Source organism: Myotis myotis, unplaced genomic scaffold (genome assembly GCF_014108235.1).
Source record: "Myotis myotis isolate mMyoMyo1 unplaced genomic scaffold, mMyoMyo1.p scaffold_m19_p_4, whole genome shotgun sequence".
In the NCBI taxonomy this organism is placed as follows: domain Eukaryota; kingdom Metazoa; phylum Chordata; class Mammalia; order Chiroptera; family Vespertilionidae; genus Myotis; species Myotis myotis.
In genome coordinates this window covers 70018544-70035781 of record NW_023416346.1, presented here as the reverse complement: position 1 = coordinate 70035781, position 17238 = coordinate 70018544, and positions in this window count along the sequence as shown.

The window sequence follows — 17238 nt, the reverse complement described above, 5'->3', positions numbered from 1 at the left end:
CATTTTCAGCCTACTGATACTTTTAAAATAAGTGTTACCTAGGATTGACATAAAAAATGTTTTCCAGCAAACAGTGGGAAATTGCTATAATTAGCAGGTACTGTTTTAGATCTAGTCAATATCTTACTTAGAAAGGCTAAAGATACTCAATGACTTTCCTCTGTAATATGTAAAAACTATATAATGTCAAATATAATTATGTTTAATTTAACTTCATAATTATAGAACTTTTATTGATGACTTTTTAAAAATTCATTTGCTAATTCTTCTGTTCATCCTGAACACTATACTGATCACTGTTCATAAATCTCAGATTACAGAATTACAATTATAATCAGAACTATAGTAAAAAGAATGTCACACACTGAGTATTATAATATAACTTCCTGAGCAAGCAGGACATGAAGATGAATTAAGAGACAGAGAAATGAAGAAATAGCACTTTCAGAATGAAAAATAAATCATTTTATAGAGAGTCTAGTGACAGGATTAAAGTTAAAATATAACCTTGGGCAAAATTCTCATAACATAGCTTAACAATCTAAAAATGTTAATTTACAAGTTTCCAAGTCTACCCCACTCCTGCCAACCATGATAAGAATCTATTTCCTATTAAGTAGAGTCTAATCTTTGTTCTGGTGGCTGTATTCCAGCAAAAAGTTTATAGTACTGTTAAAAGCCTATTTTTTTAGTTTATTCACACAAGTAATTTGATCAAAGTGGTTACTTGCCTGAAGATAGAGAGTTTATTGAGGAGATATTCGATGTCTTTGAATCACCAACACTCCATACATAAGCCCACATATTATTTGCTCTTAATTGCTAAAAAAAATATAATATCAATAATGCAAGTCAAATATTCAGAGCTAGATTAGTTAAGGGTTGCTCCTGGAGCATCCGCTTCCTGGTACTTCAAGCTTGTCACCTTCTTCCCTTGTGTGGTCAGAGAGTGCCCTCAAATAAGGAGATGCTGCAGGAAGCCATGGTGGTAAATGGGAACTGTCGGCAAATGACCTCTGGGTGAGAAAACTGAAGTGAGAAGCACCTTGTTAAAGGAGGTATCTCAACCAAAACTGTATGCAGTGGTTCTGAGGTATTACTTTATCCACCTGGGTTACAAAATGAAGCTGATACAGATAAGAGCCACAGTTGACTGTGATGATCATGTTGTAAGAGTAAAGAAACATCCTTTGTGGTAATATTCAGCACCATCAAAGGAGAGATCTAAAGCTTCCATAGTGACCGATGAACAGAACAATGCCTTCCAGCCTTATAATCTTGACAACTGTAACCATATGATTGGAGTGTCTGTTCTTGGCAATTCCACGATACCTCAGAGACCTGAGTCCTAAGTTTTCATGTTCCATTACAGGCCAACTGAACAAGAACCAAAAAAGTCTCAAGACACCAGCTCAGTTCAGACACCATGTGTGAAACTTCCAGCAAATTGTTGTCCCTTTTTTTATAAAATGAGTCTATAGAGATAAGAAAGTTAATATTTGCAGCAGAGGATTCTCCAAATGTCTGAAAGATCTTGGATCCTGGAGTTAAAGCTGCAAATTTGCTGTTGGGATGTACCCTGTGGAGATATAGGACTGCTGGGGATTGGTAGACCAGGCTCCCCTAGCTAGGCAGCCTCTGCTACTGCTGAAATCTCTCCTAGGGTGGCCATCTATGCCACAGAAACTGCCCATCTTAAAAGGGAGAGCGGCTATGACAGGGAACCCATCTTCACCTTCACCTGGGGAGACCTCGGACAACACCTGGGACCCTACACCCACATTGGCCAGAGAGCAGCTGCCTCGGCTATGAACCCATGAATATTGAGACTCCAGCCTCCTTGGCCCCAGGCTCCTAAAAGTTTTGTCGAGGGGGAGATAAAATGGTGGCTGAATAGGTGGATGGGTCTGGCGCCTTCTCATGGAACAGATAGAAGAAAAAGCTGAATTGAATAACATTCACCTGGAATTGGTGAATTAAACACAGCTGAAGAGACATCCTGGGGGAAGAAAGGTGAGAAATAGCTGGGAGACCAATAGGATTGGGCACCTGAGCTGGAGGGAGAAATGTGCGCAGCTGGGACTAGAGTGTCAGAGGGAGACTGCACTGCACCAAGTCCCCATACATTGGGGACATGTATCGCGTTCAACTGTGCAAGGGGGTCCACAGGGCTGGTGGCAGCATGGAAATCTATATCTAAGCCCACAGCTGTGGGAGGCTGCACCCAGAAAGGCAGCCTGAAGTTCTGCACTGGCTGCGTAGTGCTGGAGGGAGAGAAACGTGCAGCTGTGCGATTGTTTTGTCTTTATAATTTCCTTGCTTTTACTGGCTAAACCCAGGATCTTTCAATAACAAGCACTCATTTAGACTGTAGTGCAGGGGAAGGTGGCTTTGTGGAAGTTGGGGAACAAAATAGGGAGAGGCAATCAGGAAGCCATCTCTGGGACAGTCCCATCCTTCCAACCCTGAGTAGATATTTTTCTCCCGGGGACCAGGCCCCTCCTAGCAGCACAGCTGCATACAGCCTTGAGCTCAGCAGGGAAACAAAGATTCAAAATAACCCCAGGGAGCCCTTGGGGACTGGGTTGAGGGGCCATTTGGTCCTGGAAACTAATAAAGAAACACCACCACCTAGAGGCCGTGTCAGAAATAGACGCTTGTGTAAATATGAATAAAAACAGGCAGGAAAACAAAGCAGGCAGATTGGCCCAGCCAGCCTAAAATCAAGGCTGTGAACTCTAACACAGAGAAGTGGTGGATCCCTTGGAGATTCAACATGGTGCTGGCTATCTAGCAGGAAGCTGAGATGTGGCAGACAGAACAGTGGAGAGTTACCTTAGAGCAGCCCCCATGGGACATTAAATACTCAGCAGAAGCAAAAGAACTTTACTACTTCACATTTTTTTATCTCTTACTTAAGAAACTAATTTTTTTTCTTTTCTTTATTTTATTTTTAAAATTATTTTAAATTTTATTATTATCATTAATAGAGGGACAGTGCACAAATTCATGCACGGGTGGGGTCCCTTGGCCTGGCCTGTGGGGATTGAGCTGAGGCTGGCAGTCTAACATTCCCCAAGGGGTCCCAGAGTGTGAGAGGGTAGTCTGCAAAGTTGCTGTCGCTGGGCAGATCTGGCATTGAGTGTCTGCTCCCTCATGATCATTGTGCAACATAGCTACTGGCTGGTCAGCTGGTCTCACAGTTGGACAGTTGCTTAGACTTTTATATATAGAGAGATTTTTAAAATTTATTTTTATTTTTTTTGCATTAGTGTTCTACATTCTATTTTTATTTTTTATTATTATTATTATCATTATTTTACGCTATCTCATTTTTTCCTTTATGCCAACCCTCTCTTCCTCACTTCACCCTTTTTCTTCCGGTTTCTCTTCTCCTGTTCTGCTTTACTTTTTCTAACTCCTTACTTTTTACTTCTTGATAAAAAATGATCTTCTTTATCTGCTCTATTGATGCATTACTATTATAGTAGTCTCCATTGGCTTACTCATATATCTAATTTCCCCTACCCTGATCCAAATCCATTCACCCTTCTTTTTTCTCTTTCTTCACTAGCCAATTTTTTTCTTCTTGTTGTTTGTTTGTTTTTTATTTTATGCTTTTATTTTTTCCTCTCCTCACTTGTTCTCTTCTTCTACTAATAGCTTAATTAGATTCACTCACCAAAATCAGGCCTATTGACTCCCTACTCTATTCTTCTTTTCCAAGAATAAATGAATATATAGATAGATAGATTAAAGAAAGGGGAAATATTTTTTTTATTGAGAATTTTGATTTTTGCTTTTTTTATATACTCATTCTATTTGTACCTCCTCTATACTGAACCATGACCATTCCCCCATTCATTCAATTCCTTTACCTTACCTTCTGGAAATAAGCTCTGCCTCCTTAGATTCACATTCCCTCCTTTTATTCTGGGTGTTTGTTGTTTGCATTTTCTGGTTTAGTTGTTTATTTTGTGAAGCTTTCCATATGTGTGTGTGTGTGTGTGTGTGCGCGCGCGTGCGTATTTTTCCCTTCTTTCTCTTTTCTCTTTTTTTTCCTTTTCTAAGCATCATTTTTGTGCTCTTTTCTCTCCCCTTAGTCTCTTTTCTCTGGTGGTCACCTTTATTTGGGGTTATCTGTGTTGTGAATACACTCGTGATTTGTTCCCTCTGTGTCATGTCTTGTTGAGTTGTGTTTTGTGCCTTTTGGTCAACATGTTAGAAAGTGAGCCACATAACCAGACACCCTGAGAGGAGTGAAAATGGGAAGACAAAGAAATAGACCCCATATGAAAGAAAAGGAGGAATCACAAGAAAATGAAGTAAAAGAAGTGGAGGCAAGCAATTTGTCAGAGAAAGAATTCAGAGCAATGGTCATAAGGATGCTGAAAAGTGTGGAAGACAAATTCAACAACATGTGTGAGAATCAAGAGGAAATGAATAAGAACCAAGAAGAAATGAAGAACAACACCACTGCAATAAAGAACAAAATTGAAAGCCTCAACAGTAGACTAGAAGAAGCTAAAGACTGCATCAGTGAGCTAGAAGACAGGGTAGGAAAAAACACTGAAGCAGAGCAGCTACAGGAAAAAAAAGTTAAAAAACAGGAAGAGAGCATAAGGGAGCTTTTGGACTACAAGAAATAAAACAACATTCACTTAATAGGCATGCCAGAAGGAGAGGAATCCGAACAAGGAATAAAAAACCTGTTTGAAGAAATAATGACAGCAAACATCCCTGAAATTGGAAAGGAAAAACCCCATGAAAGTCCAAGAAGCTCACAGAGTCCCAAATAAGATGAACCCAAAAATACCAACACCAAGACATATCATAATAAAATTGGCAAACACCAAGGAAAAAGTAAACATCTTAGAGGCTGCCAGAGAGAGACAGAAAGTTACCTACAAGGGATCTCCCATTAGACTATCAACTGATTTCTCAATGAAAAAACATCAGGCCAGAACAGAATTGAATGAAATATACAAGGTGATGCAAAGCAAGGGACTGAATAAAATAATAGCTAGCAAGGCTATTATTCAAATTTGAAGGTGAAATCGGGAGCTTCACAGACAAAAAGGAGCAAAGGAAGTTTATTACTATGAAACCAGCAATGCAAGAAATGCGAAAGGGACTACTCTAAAAAGAAGAAATAGGAAGGGAAGAGGGAACACAGCCACAAATAATAAAATGTCAACAAACAATTAACCATGACTAATGACCTTAATGTAAATGAATTAAATGCTCCAATCAAAAAGACATAGGGTAGCTGAATGGATAAGAAAACATGATCCATAAATATGCTGTCTACAAGAGACTCAGCTCAGAACAATGGACTCATACAGACTGATAGTGAAGGGGTGGAAATAATTTTTCAGGTGAATGGAAATGAAAAAAAAAAGCTGGGGTAGCAATACTTGTATCTGACAAATTAGACCTCAAAGCGAAGGCCATAACAAGAGATAAGGAAAGCCACTTCATATACTAATGAGAGCAATTCAGCAAGGGGATATAACCCTGATAAACATATATGCACCCAATGCAGGAGCACCCAAATACATAAAAGAACTTTTGGAAGATATCAAGGGAGAGATCGACAGCAACACAGTCATAATAGGTGACTTTAATACCCCATTGAAACCACTAGTTAAATCCTCTAAACAAAAAATCAGCAAAGAAAAATAAATCCTAAATGACTCATAATATTAGATGGACTTAACTGATATCTTCAGAACATTTCACCCCAAAGATAAAAAATATATATTCTTCTCAAGTGCACACAGGTCATTTTCAAATATAGACCACATACAATGACATGGGCAAAGTCTCTTCGAATTCAATAAGATAGAAATCATATTAAACATCTTCTCAAACCACAATGGCATAAAATTAGAAATCAACTACAATAAAAACAATGGGGAAAAAAGCACACACTTGGAGGCTAAATAGCATACTATTAAACAATGAATAGGTTACCAAAGAAATCAAAGAAGAAATAAAAAGCATCCTGTTAACAAATAACAATGAAAACACAACTATCCAAAATCTATGGCATACAGTGAAAGTAGACTTGAGAGGGAAGTTCATAGCTCTACAGGCCTACCTAAAAAAAAAAAAAAAAAAAAAAAAAAGCAATAAATTATGTAAGTCTACAACTTAAAGAAGTAGAAAGAGAGCAAGAAGAAAAGCTCACAATAACCAGAAGGAAGGAGAAAATAAAGATCAGAGCAGAAATGAACGACATAGAGACAAAAACAAAAACAAGAAAACAAAAAAACACACACAAAAACAGTACAAAAGACCAATAAAACCAAGATCTGATTATTGGAAAGGTTAAACAAGATGGATGAACCTCTAGCCAGGCTCACTAAGAAGCAAAGAGAGAGGATCCAAATAAACAAAATTAGAAATGAAAGAGGCAAAATAACAACAGACCCCACAGAAATTCAAAGGATTGTTTAAAAATACTATGAACAACTCTATTCTAACAAACTAGAAAACCTGGAGGAAATGGACATATACCTAAAAAAATACAACCTTCCAAAACTCAATCAGGAAGACTCAAAATCTCAATAGGCCGATAACTATGGAGGAAATTGAAGCAGTCATCAAAAAGCTTCCAGCAATCAAAAGCCGGGGGCCAGATGTCTTTACAGGGAAGTTTTACCACACATTCAAGGAACAACTAAAAACTTATCTTTCTCAGACTATTCCAAATAATTCAAGAGGAAGGAAAACTTCCAAGCTCATTCTATGAAGCCAGCATTACCCTAATACCAAAACTAGATAAAGTCAGAACAATGAAAGAGAATTACAGGCCAATATCACTCATGAACATAGATAGTCAAAATCTTCAACATAATTCTAGCATTTCAGATCCTGCATGGCATCAGAAAGATCATACACCATGATCACGTAGGATTTATCCCAGGGATGCAAGGATGGTACAATATTTGCAAATCAATAAATGTGATATATCACATAAACAAGTTGAGAAATAAAAATCACATAGCCATATCATTGATGCAGAAAAAACATTTGACAAAATCCAACAACTTTTCTTGAAAACCTTCAGCAAAATGGGAATAGAGAGATCATACTTCAACATAATAAAAGCCTTATATAACAAACCTACAACCAACATCATAGTCAATGGGCAAAAACTAAAACCATTTCACGTAAGAACAGGAGTAAGATGGGGATGCCCACTCTCACCAACCACTCCTGTTGGACATAGTTCTGGAAGTGCTTGCCTTAGCAATAAGGCAGGAAAAAGAAATAAAAGGCATCCAAATTGGAAAAGAACAAGTAAAACTGTCCTTATTTGCAGATGAAGTGATATGGTACCTAAAAAAGCCCCAAAGACCCAAAGACTCCATAAAAAACTAGTAGATTTAATAAATGAATTCAGCAATGCAGCAGGACACGAAATTAATGCTAAGATCTCTATGACATTTTTATACACCAATAGTGAACTTACAGAGAGATTAATAAGTCACACCAAAAAATTTAGATACCTAGGAATAAACTTAACTAAAGAGGTAAAAGACCTGTACTCAGAAATCTACAGGACACTGAAAAAAGAGATAAAGGCATAAATAGATGGAAGAACATACTGTGTTCATGGATTGGTAGAATCAACATCATTAAAATGTCCATACTACCCAAAGCAATCTATAGATTCAATGCCCTCCCCATTAAAATACCAATGGCATATTTCACAGACCTAGAACGAACTCTCCAAAAATTCATCTGGAATAAAATAAAGACACCGAATAGCTGCAGCAATCATGAGAAAAAAAGAACAAAGTAGGTGGGATCTCAATACCAGATATCAAACTATATTATTACAAAGCCACTGTTCTCAAAAGTGCCTGGTATTGGCATAAGAACAGACATACAGATCAATGGAACAGAACAGAGAACCCAGAAATCGACCCAAACCACAATGCTCAACTAATATTTGACAAAGAAGGCAAGAACATCAATGCAGTCAAAACAGTCTCTTCAATAAAAGGCGTTGGGAAAATTAGACAGATACATGAAAAAAATAAAATTAGACCACCAACTTATACCAAACACAAAAATAAACTCAAAATGGTTAAAGTACTTAAACATAAGATGGGAAACCATAAAAATATTAGAGGAATCCATAGGCAGCAAAACCTCAGACATACGCTGAAGCAATATCTTCACCAATACACCTTCTAGGGCAATGGAAACTAAAGAGAAAATAAACAAATGGGACTACATCAAAATAAGAAGCTTCTGTACAGCAAAGGAAACCATTAACAAAACAAGAAAGCCCACTGCATGGGAGAACATAATTTCCAATGTTATCACCGACATTAACAGGGAACTCATACATCTTAACAAAAGGAAAACAACCCAATTAAAAAATGGGCAAAGGATCTAAATAGACACTTTTTGAAAGAGGACATAAGGAAGGCCAAGAGAAAAAAGTCACTAATCATCCGAGAGATGCAAATCAAAACCACAATGAGGTGTCATCTCACACCTGTCAGAATGTCTATCATCAACGACTCAACAAATGACAAGTGCTAGTGAGGATGCGAAGAAAAAGGAACACTCCTGTACTGCTGGTGGGAATGCAGACTGGTGAAGCCACTACGGAGAGCAGTATGGAGTTTCCCCAAAAAACTAAAAAATGGAACTCCCAATTGACCTAGTGATCCCACTTCTAGGAATATAACCCAAGAAACTAGAAACACCAATTAGAAAAGATATGTGCACCCATATGTTCATAACAGCATGATTTACAATGGCAAAGATTGGGAAACAGCCTAAGTCTCCATCAGTAGGTGAGTGGATTAAAAAACAGTGGTACATCTACAATGGAATACTATGCTGTGGTAAAAAGAAGGGATTCATACCATTTGCAACAGCATGGATGGAACTGGAGAGCATTATGCTAAGTGAAATAAGCCAGTCAGAGAAAGATAAATATCACATGATCTCACTGATTGGTGGACTATAATGAACAACATAAACAGATGAACAAAAACATATCCAGAGACAGAGAATCATCCATTAGACCATCAAACCACAGAGGGAAGGTATGGGAGAGTGCTGGTAAGGGGGGGAGATCAACCAAAGGACTTGTTTGCATGCATGTAAGCCTAACAAATGGATACAGACACCAGGCGGGTGAAGGCATGAGTGGGGATTGAGGGGACAATGAGGAGATAAGGACATATATAATGCCTTAATAAATAAATTAAAAAAAAAAAAACACAGATGGATGAACGTCTAGCCAGACTCACCCAGAAGCAAAGAGAGAGGACCCAAATAAACAAAATCAGAAATGAAAGAGGTGATGTAACAAGTGACCCCACAGAAATACAAAGGATTATGAAAAAATGCTATGACCAACTCTATTTGAACAAACTGGACAATCTAGATGAAATGGATATATTCTTAGAAAAATGCAAGCTCCAAAACTCAATCAGGAATAATAATAATAATAATAATAATAATAATAATAATAATAATAAACCAAATAGGCAAATAACTACCAAAGACATTGAAGCAGTAATAAAAATCTTCCTGCAAACAAAAGCCCTAGTCTGGACAGCTTTACAGGGGAGTTCTACCCAGCATTCAAAGAAAAAATACAGCCAATCCTCCTCAGACTATTCCAAAAAATTCAAGAGGAAGGCAGAATTCCAAGCTCTTCCTGTGAAGCCAGCATTACCCTAACCCCAAAACCAGAGAAAGACACCACAAAGAAAGATAATTACAGGCCAATATCCTTGATGAACACACATGCTAAAATCCTCAACAAAATTCGAGCCAATTGGATCCAGCATTACATTGGAAAGATCATACAGGACGACCAAGTTGTATTTATTATGTGGATCCAAGGATGGTACAATATCTGCAATTCAATAAATGTGATACATCACATCAACAAATTGAGAGACAAAAAAAATCACATTATCATATCAATTGATGCAGAAAAAGTATTTGATAAAATCCAAACACCCTTTCTTGATAAAAACTCTCAGCAAAGTAGGAATACAGGGATCATACTTCAACATAATAAAAGCCTTATATGACAAACCAACAGCCAACATCATACTCAATGGGGAAAAACTAAACTCATTTCCCTTAGGAACAGGAACAAGACAGGCATACCCATTTTCACAACTCCTGTTGTATATAGTACTGGAAGTGCTAGCCATAGCGATCAGACAAGAAGTAAAAATAAAAGGCATCCAAATTAGAAAAGAACAAGTAAAATTGTCCTTATTTGCAGATGAAGTGATATGGTACATAAAAAAGCCCCAAAGACTCCATCAAAAAACTAGTAGACATATTAAACGGATTTGACAATGGAGCAGGATACAAAATTAACACCCAGAAATCTATGGCTCTTTTATACACCAATACTGAACTTACAGAAAGAGAAAATAAATAAAAAAAATCAAAAAATCCCATTTACCATTGCACCAAAAACATTAAGATACCTAGGAATAAACTTAACTAAGAAGGTAAAAGACCTGTACTCAGAAAACTACAGGACATTGAAAACAGAGATAGAGGAAGACATACTCAAATGGAAGAACATATTGTGTTCATGGATTGGTAGAATCAACAGCATTAAAATATCAACACTACCCAAAACAATTTATAGATTCAATGCAATCCCCATTAAAATATCAATGGCATATTTCACAAACTCTCCAAAAATTCATCTGGAATAAAAAAAAAGATCTTGAAAAGCCACAGCAAACCTGAGAAAGAAGAACAAAGTTGGAGGGATCACAATACCAGATATCAAACTGTATTACAATGCCATCATTCTCAAAACTGCCTGGTACTGGCAAAAGAACAGACATACAGACCAATGGAACACAACAGAGAACCCAGAAATAGACCCACACCATTATGCTCAATTAATATTTGACAAAGGAGGCAAGAGCAGACCATGGAGTCAAGACAGTCTCTTCAATAAATGGTGCTGCGAAATTTGGTCAGATACATGCAAAAAAATGAACTATGTCACCAACTTATAGCTACACAAAAACAAACTCAAAATGAATAAAGGACTTAAATGTAAGACGGGAAACCATAAAAATCTTAGAAGACTCCATAGGCAGCAAAATATCAGACATATGTCTTAGCAATATCTTTACGGATACAGCGCCTAGGGCAATGGAGACTAAGGAAAAAATAAACAAATGGGACTACATCAAAATAAAAAGCTTCTGCACAGCAAAAGAAACCATCAACAAAACTACAAGAAAGCCCACTGCATGAGAGAACATATTTGCCAATGCCATCTCAGATAAGGGTTTATGGTAATCTCCAAAATTTACAGGGAACTCATACAACTTAACAGAATGAAGATAAACAATTCCATCAAAAAATGGGCAAATGATTTAGACACTTTTCAAAAGAGGACATACAGAAGGCCAAAAAACATATGAAAACATGCTGAAAGTCACTACTCATCCAAGAAATGCAAATCAAAACAAAAATGAGGTCCCATCTCACACCTGTCAGAATGGCTATCATCAACAAATCAACAAACAATAAGTGCTGGAAAGGATTCGGAGAAAAAGGAACCCTCCTCCACTGCTGGTGCAAATGCAGACTGGTGCAGCCATTGTGAAGAACAGTATGGCGTTTTGTCAAAATTTTGAAAATGGAACTCCCATTTAACCGAGTAATACCACTTCCAGGAATATATCCCAAGAAAACAGAAATACCAATCAGAACGGATATATGCACCCCTATGTTCATAGCAGCACAATTTATAATAGCTAAGATTTGGAATCAGCCTATGTGCCCATCAGCAGATGAGTGGATTAGAAAACTGTGGTACATCTACACAATGGAATACTACACTGTTATAAAAAAAAAAAGGAACTTCTACCATTTGCAACAGCATGGATGAAATTGGAGAGCATTATGCTAAGTGAAATTAGCCACTCGGAGAAAGATAAATATCACATGATCTCACTCTTATGTGAGATATAATGATCAACATAAACTGATGAACAAATACAGATCCAGAGACAAGGTAGCACTGAATATATTGTCTAACCTCAGAGAAAAGGTGGAGGGCGGTTGTTAGAGATCAACCAAAGGACATGTATGCATGCATATTAGCAGAACCAATGGATACAGACACTGGGGCAGTGAGGACTTGCCCTTGTGGGTGGAAATAGCTGTGTGGGGGTCATTCGGAAAAAAAGGAGACATGTAGTACTTTAAACAATAAAAAAAAAATCAGAACTAGTACAAGAAAGGCAAAGAAATCCCTTTTCTTTCTTACCTATCTGTATTTTTATGCCTCCTAATGTTATGGAAACAATGAATTTCATTGTTTAGCTCGGAAACATAAAAATTGAAGTATTCCCATTAGTAGTGAAACAGGACTCAGCTCAAGTTCCTAGGGCCTAACAGAGCTCTTATCCAACTTAAAACAAGCTCGATGTTCATATCATTTCTTTTCACATAAACATTATCTGAGCCATTAGCTATGTCAAGTCTAGGATATAATGGATACTGCATTTGGAAATTTGTTTACAGGCTGAATAATTTTCTCCTGCAGTATCAACAAAGTAAACACTTTCAGATGTATTTATATGCTAAGAAAAAAAAATACTAAATAAAGAAATAAATGCACCCCTAGATCTGAGATTCTTCCTTTCACTAATCTCAGAAAAATTGCATTTAAATACAGAATTCATTTCAGCAACTTTCACTCTGAAAAATGTTATTACTTAGTAGGAAGAAAAAGTGCTAGCCCTATGAAGAGAATTTCTGTGCTATATTTGCATACTTCTAACAATGATAAGAAATGCTTATAATATATATTTTTGACAGTTTGACACTTTCACTGTTCAGAGTTGACATTCAAAATCTAAAAGGCGAGTAATTGAAACTCCTATTACTATGCCAAACAGAGTTCATGAGCTACTGTTGTGGATTTTCATAGATGTTAGAGAGTTGACATTTTCATAAACTTCACTATCAGTCTGCATAAAATGCTAAGAAGAATAATGCAGTTACTTTTTTTCATGGTAAATGTTTTATGATACACCCTTAACATGCTTATAGTATACATAATAGTTACCTTTTTATGTCATAGATGCTTCAATTAATCATACAATGACCTCACTAACATTTAATATAAGAATACATAAGTGCTTTGTTTGCACTGTGATGTAGTCTTAGCAATATTTCTGTGAAAATTATAGAAAATATTTCTGTATAATTTTAAAAATATGAATTTACATGTAAAATTAAATATACATAGATATATTAAATGGCTATTCTTTTACATTTTGTTTAGTTAGCATGGCAGTAGGTTAAAATTGCATACCATTAAAGCGTGACTTGGTTATATATCACCATATTATTTTATTTACAGATAATATACTTATAGGTACTTATAGCAGAAGCATAAAGAAGCCAGGTATAAGATTTGAGGATATGATCTTTATTTAAACCAAAATATGTAGTCTTTGGTTTAGTAACAAATGTGAAATTCACTCTTGAAGAATTCTTTTTAAATATCTTGAATATACATAAATTTCATTGTATTTTCAATAGTTTTTTCTCTAGACTAAACTTGTAAGAGTATAATCAATAAGTGGAAATGCTACAAGAACAAAAGGGACATACTATTCTTTAGTTAACATTTTCTTTAATGACATACGGTTTATATGCCATCTTTACCAATTTCTTAAATAAAGCTTTCAATAAAATCATGTTTTGGAAAACAGTTTATGTTGTAATTTTATGTCATAATTATTGCTGAAACTCTTTAGTTTGCATTTATTACTGAAAATGACATTTGCAACCAATCAGCACAGTAAAATGACTTCAGTAATTTGGGGATTATTTGCATTAATTTGCTATAAACTTATTGTTTGAACTGTTTAAGAATAAATACATTTGTTATTTTGCAGATTATACTGAGAAGTATACCCATTTTTTAACTACACTTTTATTTATAAATAAAATAGTTTTCACAAATATAATATTTAGTAAGAGATAAAAACAATATTCTATAATTCAAACTATCAATCTCTAGCTAACTAGTAGATAGTTTCATTAAAAAAGAAACATTTGTTTATTACTTTTTTGAATAATGACTTTATGTGGCTAGTAGAGCAAAATAAAAGACAGAAAAGAACAAAGGGCAGAAAAAGAGGAAGAGAGAGAAGGAAAAAAAGGGTAAAGAAGAAAGAAGAAAAACAAATTGTTGGTTTAGGTGCACTATCAGCAAAATTATTTTCTTAATCAGATTCAAAGATGTCAGCTTAAAGCAACTTGTAACATTTATAAATACTGTAATATATTAGCTATGCATAGTATATATAATGTTCTCATGGCAACAATCAGGTGTTATTTTTAATTTTGTATTCCACGATATTGTACAACCACAAAAAATTAACAATATAATAATTTAACAAAGCAAAAAAAAACAAAAACCAACAAGTGGGACTACATAAAACTAAAAAGCATTTGCACAGCAAAAGAAAACAAGGAGTGTGACATCACTGACATGCATCATGGTGGCATAAGTTATTCGTTCTTTATAGATCCTTTTTTTCACTTATTAATTAAGCAAACATTTATTGGGTATTTCCACATTCTATGAAATTTCTTAGGAATCAGATGGAAAAGACAGTACAGTGTCCCTCTTGTGAGGGAACTTAGAATGTTCAAGTTAAAAGGAGATACACATATCAATAAAGAATTCAAATAAAATTTGCTAAGTGTAAGCACTATCCACAGGTTCTGTAAGAGCATGGTAGAAGGAACATACCTACTTTCCTATCATTATTATTTTTTTAAGTTTATAAGGGTCTTTATTATCCATGAATGAGTGAGATCATGTGGTATTTTCCCTTCAATGACTGGCTTATTTCTCTTAGCATAATGCTCTCCAGTTCCATCCATGCCGTTGCAAATGGTAAGAGTTCATTCTTTTTTACAGCAGCATAGTATTCCATCGTGTAGATGTACCACAGTTTTCTAATACATTCATCTACTGATGGGCACTTAGGCTGTTTCCAGATCTTAGCTATGGTGAATTGTGCTGCTATGAACATAGGGGTGCATATATCCTTTACTATTGGTGTTTATGGTTTCTTGGGATATATTCCTAGAAGTGGGATCACAGGGTCAAATGGGAGTTCCATTTTTAGTTTTTTCAGGAAAGTCCATACTGTCTTCCATAGGGGCTGCACCAGTCTGCATTACCACCAGCAGTGCACGAGTGTTCCTTTTTCTCCAAATCCTCTCCAGCACTTGTTGTTTATTGATTTGTTGATGATAGCCAGTCTGACAGGTGTGAGATGGTACCTCATTGTTGTTTTGATTTGCATCTCTTGGATGATTAGTGACTTTCAGCATGTTTTCATATGTCTCTTGGCTTTCTGAATGTCCTCTTTTGAAAGGTGTTTATTTAGATCCTTTGCCCATTTTTTTGATTGGATTGTTTATCTTCCTTTTGTTAAGTTGTATGACTTCCCTATAAACTTTGGAGATTAGGCCCTTATCAGATATGATATTGGTAAATATGTTTTCCCACGCAATGGGTTTTCTTGTTGTTTTATTGATGGTTTCTTTTGCTGTGCAGAAGCTTTTTATTTTGATGTTGTCCCATTTATTCATTTTCTCATTAGTTTCAAGTGCCCTAGGAGCTATATCAGTGAAGAAATTGCTTCTGCATATGTCTGAGATTTTGTTGCCTTTGGATTCTTCTAGAATTTTTATGGTTTCCCGTCATGCATTTAAGTCCTTTATCCATTTTGAGTTTATTTTTGCGTATGGTGTAAGTTGATGGTCTAGTTTCATTTTCTTGCATATATCTGTCCAATTTTCCCAACACCATTTATTGAAGAGACTATCTTGACTCCATTGTATGTTCTTGCCTCCTTTGTCAAATATTAATTGAGCATATTGGTTCGGGCAGATTTCTGGGCTCTCTATTCTATTCCATTGATCTATATGTCTGTTCTTGTGCCAGTACCAGGCAGTTTTGAGAACAGTGGCTTTGTAATAAATCTTGATATCTGGTATTGAGATCCCACCTACTTTGTTCTTTCTCAGGATTGCTGCAGCTATTTGGGGTCTTTTTTTATTCCAGATGAATTTTTGGAGAGTTCGTTCTAGATCTGTGAAGTATGCCGTTGGTGTTTTAATGGGAAGTGCGTTGAATTTATAGATTTCTTTGGGTAGTATTTACATTTTAATGATGTTGATTCTACCAATCCATGAACACGGTATGTTCTTCCATCTGTTTATGTCTTCCTCTATATCTTTTTTCAGCATCCTGTAGTTTTCTGAGTAGAGGTCTTTTACCTCTTTAGTTAAGTTTATTCCTAGGTATCTTAATTTTGTTGGTGCGATGGTAAATGGGATTGTTTTTTTAGTCTCTCTTTCTGAAAGTTAACTATTGGTGTATTGAAATGCCTCAGATTTCTTGGCGTTAATTTTGTATCCTGCTACATTGCCAAATTCATGTTTTAAGTATAGAAGTTAGATGATGCAGTCTCTAGGGTTTTGTATGTATAATATCATGTCATCTGCAAATAAGGACAGTTTTACTTCCTCTTTTCCAATTTGGATGCCTTTTATTTCTTCTTCTTGTATAATTGCAATGGCTAATACTTCCAGGACTATGTTGGACAGGAGTGGTGAGAGTGGGCATCCCTGTCTTGTTCCTGTTCTTAGGGCAAATGGTGTTAGTTTTTGTCCATTGAGGATGATGTTGGCTGTCGGCCTGTCATACATGGCTATTATGTTGAGGTATGATCCTTCTACTCCCACCTTGCTGAGAGTTTTTATCAAAAATGGGTGTTGGATTTTGTCAAATGCTTTTTCTGCATCAATTGATATGACCAGGTGGTTTTTTTCTTTCAATGTGTTTATGTGATGTATCACGTAATTGATTTGCAGATATTGTACCATCCTGCATCCCTGAGGTAAATCCTACTTGGTCATGGTGTATGATTTTTCTGATGCACTGCTGGATCCGATTTTCTAAGATTATGTTGAGGATTTGGCATCTATATTCATGAGGGATATTGGCCTGTAATTCTATTTCTTTGTGTTGTCTTTACCTGGTTTTGGTATGAGGGTGATGCTGGCTTCAGAGAATGAGCTTGGAAGTGTTCCTTCCTCTTGAATTTTTTGTACTAGTCTGAGGAGGATAGGTTTTAGTTCTTCCTTGAATGTTTGGTAAACCTC